The sequence below is a fragment of the Strix aluco genome, chromosome 1 (genome assembly GCF_031877795.1).
Source record: "Strix aluco isolate bStrAlu1 chromosome 1, bStrAlu1.hap1, whole genome shotgun sequence".
Taxonomy (NCBI): Eukaryota; Metazoa; Chordata; class Aves; order Strigiformes; family Strigidae; genus Strix; species Strix aluco.
This window is the reverse complement of record NC_133931.1, coordinates 128,490,921-128,498,670: the sequence shown is the minus strand read 5'-3', so window position 1 is coordinate 128,498,670 and position 7,750 is coordinate 128,490,921.

The following is a 7,750-nucleotide window of genomic DNA, read 5'->3' as shown; positions in this document are numbered from 1 at the left end:
CAGGATGCTGAGAGATTTCACCATCTGCATACCCTATCTCAAGGATAGAATGTCCTTAAGATATCCTTAGCCTTTTCATAAAACACACAAGTGCTAAGCTCCTGCATAAGCATTCTCAGAAGATGACACAAAAGGCCAGCCAAAGTGAACCTGGCTATTAAGTAAGTACCCAGTATGCTGCTCTGCACAGATGCTCCTCAGTATCTCTGGACAAGCAATCCCTTCTCTAGTCTCTGCACCCCGAGTACTATTAGCTGCCTGCCTGTGAATAAAAATGGAAAGCTCATTTTATGCGGGTGCTGACAAAGTGGCAGTAGATTCAAATGCTAGGGAAAGCTTTCCCTTTCATGGCTACCCTAAGGCATGACTTCCAGGTCATTCAAAGTACCACTTGTATTAGAGTATTTCCTGGAAAGCAAACTGCATGGCAGTCCTCCTGCTCACTATTACATCTAGATGATACCACTGCATGCTGATAGCTTGGAACTGATAATTATGTAAAGTGTCGTGCAAGAAGTGTGAGACTTAAGGTAGGAAACACCACAGGAATCGGGAGTTGATTCAAAATGAGATAAATTCTCTTGGCACATGCAGAATGGGGATGATCTCACTGACAAAAATTTAAAGCTGTGCAAATTCGGCTAGCTCCAAACATTTAGAAGAGTGTCAGTATTCTTTAACAATTTCAGGAGTTGGGTGAGAAAGAGGAATACTTCTGTGGTTGCTAAAGCGTGACAGGGTATTTTCCAGAGATGAAAAACACTCTGGTGACTGTCTTAGCGTGTCTGTGTTTTATTTCTTCATTCTGGACAGACTCTGGGTGTGATGTTGACAAAGGATGTGAGGGAATGGTAGATTGCATTTTCTGGAGGAAAAAAATCATTGCATCATTGACAAGATTGCCTGACAGTGCTTTAATCTTGAGAACATTTTCACCACAGTTTGTACAGGGAGAAGTCTGTGGTCAGGACAATTCATCTGCTTCTGCAACTGCTCTTTAGACTAGGAGCTCCAAGAACAACTTGCCAAGTGGTTGGAAAGTGGTGCAGTCTTCCAGTAACACAGAGGCCTACATATAATCATACTAACACTTAGTCTCTCCCTGAACTAGTTGAGTAAGCTAAGTGTAACTATTACTGTCAGCAAGATGACTCTAGCATGCCCTTGGGTGACTCAGAAATGATGCTGCATAGGAGGAAGTGGTGTGGAAGGGTGGAAGCCATTCCCTGTAATTTAAACAAGTGCAGATGGGCTTGTTCAGCCGGGTTGAAACAGTGGCTGGGTTTCCAGGATGGCACTGGAGGGGGTTCAGCAGGGGTTGGGGAGGGCTTACAGCACATGATTCCTGAGGAAAGATGTGGAGGAACTGGGCTTGTTTAGTCTGGTGAAGACCAGACTAAGGGGTGATGCATTAGCAACCCTCAAACATTGAAGGGGAGGTGCAAAGGTGAGGAAGCCCAACTCTTATTGGTAGTGCCAGGGAATGTAAGAACTGTCAGGGATCAGAAATTGCAGCTCAAAGGTTCGTATTGGATATTAGGCAAAAATTCTTCACTGTGAGGATAGTGAAAATCCAGAGGGATTGTGGAATCATGGAAATTTTCAAGATTTTGTTATAGAGTGATGGCTGACTTCAGAGAATCAATGAACTGTTGAGGTTGGAGGGGAACTCTGGAGATCACCTAGTCCACTCCCTTCACTCCCCTGGCCAAAAGCAGTGTTCACAGAGCAGGTTGCTCAGGGCATTGTCCTGTTGGGTTTTGAGTATCTCCAAGGACTGAGACTCTACAGCCTCTCTGGGCAACTTCAGTATTTGATCACTGTCACAGTAAACATACTCGTTTATATTTTTCTTATGTTTAAATGGAATTTCTTATGTTTAAATGGAATTTCCTGTATTTCAGTTTGTGCCCATTGCTTCTTGCCCTGTCTTTGGGCTCCACTGAGAAGAGTCTGGCTCTGTCTTCTTTACTCCCCTCCTCCCTCAGGTATTTATATGTATTGTTAAGAGCCTCCCTGAGCCTTCTAATCTCCAGGCTGAACAGACCCAGCTCTCTCAGCCTCTTCTTGTAGGAGAAATGCTCTGGTCCCTTCATCATCTTCGTGGTGACTTGCACTGAAGTAACTTCAGTATGTCCGCGTCTTGCTTGTACTGGGGAGCCCAGAACTGAACAGCACTGCAGATGGGTCTCAAAGGGGCTGAGGAAAGGAGAACACCTGCCCCAGCAATGTTCTTCCTAATGCAGCCTAGGACCTGATATGTTATTGGCAGGGGTCTTGTTTTGGGCGGGACAGTGGACACAAAATTTAACTTTTAACATTTTTGGCCACGAAGATGTGTGAGTTGCCAACAAGAAGGCTCTTGCTCAAAATTCCAAAACCCAGCAATCTATAAAAAGGAATATTTAGAAATACACACTACAAAGAACTGTATATGAACTTGGAAAATTATGAAATAATTTGAAAATTATTTTTGAAATGCAATCAAATCTAACCTGATTTTGAAAATTGCAGCATAAGAAACTACATTGTTGGCTCCAAAATAGGATGGAGCTGAGTTGGGAATGGAAGTGATAGTGCCCTCTGTTCATATTGTGAGTGGGATTTGCAGATGCACCTGGCAGGGAATACTTGTTCCTTGTGGTCTAAGGCCATCTGAGAATGGGGACATCAGACAACATATTTGGTTTACTGTCATTTAATAAGCTCTTTTATCCAAGGGAATACAATAGAAAGAGATCAGATAAGCAGACAACTGCTGTATCCCCTGCTGAATGAATGTGAAGTAAAGGACCAGCTGTTCTTAGTGAGTAACATTGTTAAAGTCAAACAAATTTCTTACTTGGCCTGGATTTATCACACAAATTCTGATCCAAAGAAGTGCCTCTCAAACTACTTGAAATACTTGAATTCCTCTGGAGGGTTTAAGTCATCAGTGCCAAGTTACAGGAAGCTGAGGAAAAGAAATACAGTGAAAAATCCCAGAGGTTCAAGATTGTTTGAGAAGGCTGTTCAATCCAGTCCAACACCTGTAAGAAACAAAATTATGTACTACTTCACTTGAATTATGAGAAATCAATAGAGCCACATGACACCCAAATAATTTTTTAACAGTGATACTTTTAGACACTGTTGAAAGTACAAGTAAAGACCACATGACTGCTTCAGTTAAAGTTCAATTAAATGAGTTGAAAAACAACTCAAAGTAGACAAGAACAGCAGTATTTTATTTTCTCATTCCTTGTAAAAGAAATTACATTCTGGATTTCAAGTATATAATTTATAGACAAGTAGAGAGAGCACTTCCACTCCTTGTTTGTTGAACTAACACCTTTCATAGAATTCCTTTCTGATAATGAATGTTTTTTCTTGGAAGCAACACAGAAGTATTTGCTTGATATTTAAGAACAAAATTTCATTGAATCAGGCATAGTGATATTCTTTGTGTGTGATCAAATACTCTTAAAGTAATGCTTGCCTTTCTCATTGTGTTTGTCACTTTTATAACATCTAAAACTGTACTGTTATCCCTTGAAGCAGTTATGATACTTCTCTGATTGTGGTGTTGTGATGATTTCATGAGTTTACTGCACACACATCACTGGAGTGTAGAGCTGACTGAATAAAATACTTACAATAATCAAACCACTGATAATAAAAATAACGGTAACTTATATACATATTAACAAAAAAGCTGCAGCACTTCAAGACTGTAAATTGTAAAGGATACAGTGGGAGGAATGAACTCACAGGGGAAGGGTTACTGAGCAAAGATAGAATATTGGGTATGCAGGTAGGCATTTGTCCCACCCCAGTTCAAGGGTTCTTTTACATTTTTGCCTCTGCTTTTTTTTCTGCAGGAAACCATTTGCTTAAGTCTGATTATGTAATAGCGAATAGCGGTGGTATATTTTCTGCTGTGGTGTATATTGGTATTCATTACCTCTAATTGCTAAAAAAGATAATTTTTTACAATAGTTCTACAAGAGTAATTTGAAATTAAGATGCTTTGGAACATACCTTGTGAAAAACATTTAGTGTGGTTTATTGCCCGTAGCTATGGTTCTTTGATAGATTTTGTGGTTTAAGAATGGCATTCTAATGTCATTATATTTTCCACTGAGGACTTATGAAGGCATGTGGTGAGACCACAAAATTGTCAAAATGTTTCAGGATCCTTCCCACAACCATGTCCTTTCCCAGGCTTTCTACCTCAGCAATTTCTCAGAAAACCTTTCTGCTTCTGATACCATATTTTAAAATCCTTACAATTTGTAAGGAATTTTTTTCACACTATACCTTGCATTTTTGTCATCATTTTTTTGCCTATTACCATAATGCCTACAGACTATAGTCCGTAGTGTTGGATGCTATGCAAACACAAACCACAAATACTGATGCTTTCTCTGTGGGCTGGAAGGTAGGTTTCACATTTGAAACAACAGGAGAGGGGTGATGCAAGCACATAGGGAAGAAGGAGAGCTGAACAACACAGTTTTAGGAACATAATGAGATGATGATGGTTAGGATGTCAGGCTGCGGTGATAACTCTCTGGTGTGATGATAGCAGTTCCAACTGCTGGATGCCATTGTAATAACAACTGCTTCATAATTTTAAAGAAGGATTTGAAGGAAGGCAATGAATTAGCTTTGTCAGAACTTATAAGTCATTTCTTGGCTACTGAGACATCTTTGAGAAGTGAGCAGATGTGAGAGATTCTTAAAACACTATGTTTAGGGTACTGAGTTACTTAAAAATACCCTAAGTTGATCAGACAGTTGTTATTAATTTGATAAGATATAAATAAATGTGGAACAGAACCTGCTAATATTTTAAATATTTTAATTATGTTAATAATTTAATCATTATTAACAATTCAATAATACCATAATTAATTTAAATAAAGCAATAATGCTTCCAAGTTGTCTGCCATCAGATTTTGGGCAAAATTTTTATGTGGAACTACTACATTAATACTTTTTTAATGGTTGACTTGTAAGGGAATTGTTACTCACATGCAAAGACTGACAACACAATTACATGTGTGTCTTCAATATGGAAATAGTTGTGCTAATTAGAGCTTTTAAGTTGGATATTTTGCCAGATTTGGAATTATTTTTTCAACAATTTAGGTGCTAATATTGATATTTTATACCAATTATAAGTTATTAGAGCAAGAGTATTTTTAAATCTGGACAGTTTTATTACTTACAAAGAAAAAAATCTTTTGTCCAAAACTACATACTGGATTTCTAGCTTAAGATTCTGACTGTTCAAAAATACTATCCATGGTCAAAATTAAAATGTTCCTGTCATGCAGAAGTGCTAGTTATACTGTGTGACTACACATTACAAACAACAGCAGATAGCTGAAGTTAATTGTCAGAAATAATCCAAGAGCTGAGATCTTCGTTCAGACTTTTTGCTGCTGCCTGGGACACTGGTCTACTCTAGAAGCAGAGCAGGGACTCAAAGAAGAACTGGAGCAGGAAATGAGGCAGGGCTGGAACAGAGGCAGGGAGCTCAGGCAGAGCAAGAACAGCAGGCTCTAGCATGCTGCAGACTCCAGAGTAAAACTGTAAGCTTCCATCTAACAGCCATCTGGTCAGAAATAAGCTTTGCAGGAGACACAAAAAGTGGGGTGAGTGGTTGACACAGCAGATGGTTGTGCTACCATTCAGAGTCACTTCAGCAGGCTGGAGAAACAGGCCAGCAGAAACCTCATGAAGTTCAACAAAGTCCTGCACCCAGGAAGAAATAAACCCATACACGAAAACAGGCTGGTGGCCAACCAGCTGGAAAGAAGCTTGGCAGAAGAGCCCTTGGAGGTCCTGGTAGACACCAAATGGACATGAGCACCCTTGCAACAAAGAAGACCAACAATCTCCTGGGCTGCAGTAAGCAGAGCAATGCCAGTGGGTTGACGGAGGTTACCATTCTCCTCTACTCAGCACTCCACATCTAGGGTGCTGTGTACAGTTCTGGGCTCCCCAGTATGAATGAGACATGGACATACTTGAATGAGTCCAATGAAGCATGATGAATAAAGGATTGGAGCATCTGACATAAGAGAAGGTGGACTGCTTAGCTTGGAGAAGTGAAGGCATGGTCACATCTTGTCTATGCGTAGACCTGATGGGAGGGAGTAAAGAAGAGCCAGACTTTTCTCAGTGACAGGACAAGAGACAATGGGCACAAATTGAAATACAGGAAATTCCATTTAAACATTCAGGAGCTGGACTTGAGATTTTACTAGCTTGAATATGGAGGTTGAATGATGGGCATAAGAGTTTGATTAAATCCATATCACAGGAAGTGTACTCAGAAATCTTCTTTCAGGTCATTTTTTATTTGGTTATTGCTCACACTTGAAGTCTAGAGTAGAAGTCTGGTTTTCTGCTATGTTGCTAGTCTCTTTGGCACACTTGCTTTACTAGAGTTGTTGACCTAAGGTAACTTACCATTAACAGCACTCTGAGAACTCTGCCTCTGCCAATTCTGCTTGAGATCTCACTGAAAATGGAGGCAGGGAGAGTGCAGTGAAAGTAAAGACAGACATTGACATGGATTTAATCACTGCAGGCTACCAAATGAAAGCTTGGCAATACCTTCACAAAGAAGTGAGAGTCAAGCCAGAAGATCTTTAAACTACTTAGTAGAAAAATTGCATATGTCTCATCTATCTATTTTCAGAAACAATATCAGAAGATGAAACAATGTAGAGAAACTCATTCTGAGCAAAGCTCAGGAAACAGGGTTTTCTTAAAACGAATTATTATCATAGTTTCCTGATTGTCAATATGGATCTGTAACAGTCTTGGCTTTGTCATAAACTACAACGTGATTTTTATTTTCCTTCCTAATCTGCATCAGCTGACAACATTGCCCTTACTTCCTTACTCAACATTTCATGAAAAAAATAGAGACTTCGAAGACAGGATCTATGCTCCTGAATGTTATTAGGTGACCTACAAGGGATTGAGTGTTTTTATTCATCCTTTACTCTCACTTAAGAGATCATTTAAGTTTACAAGCACTTTCTTATTGCCTAAAACAACTGTCTGGAGCTTTGTGAATTCCATTCTGCAGGATATCTATCTAACTTTTAGATGTTGTGGTGCTTTGCACACCTAAGAAACCTAAGTAGGCTGATACTCCTAAGGATGCTTTAGCATCTTTGAGGAACTTGCCTAAATGACTGCTATAGAAGTATTTAATGAATATTCTTTAATGAATTCGTTTGGTAAGCCATAAACCTCTTATTTTTGTCAGTCAAAGGATATTCCTTTTGATTGACTCATGACTAAATGATTCCCAGTTCTACTGACTGCCACCTCTTGTAAATTTAGAGCTTTCAGAAAAACAGAAATCCCAACAACCCGTCCTAATATACACTCCCAAAACACAACTTAGAAGGAAAAGTTAGAACAAAGTACTTTCAAAACCTTTAATTTAGTATTGTTTGTGTTTTATAGTATAGAGTGTTAACCTTTTGGACTCACAAGGACTATTTTATGTTGACAGAACATAATTTTCTTCACTTATCCTGACTATCCTGTTTAAAAAGAACTCAAAATATATGTACCTATGTTATCTAAAAGTCACTGGTACAAAAATAGTTGAAGGGATTGATTACATTTCAATAAAGATACTGGCAAAGTCATAAAAATAAATTATAGAACTTTGTCCAGTTTTGGTTTTATTCATACTGCCCAACTATTACTGCTTTGGTGCTGAAGAAAAAACACA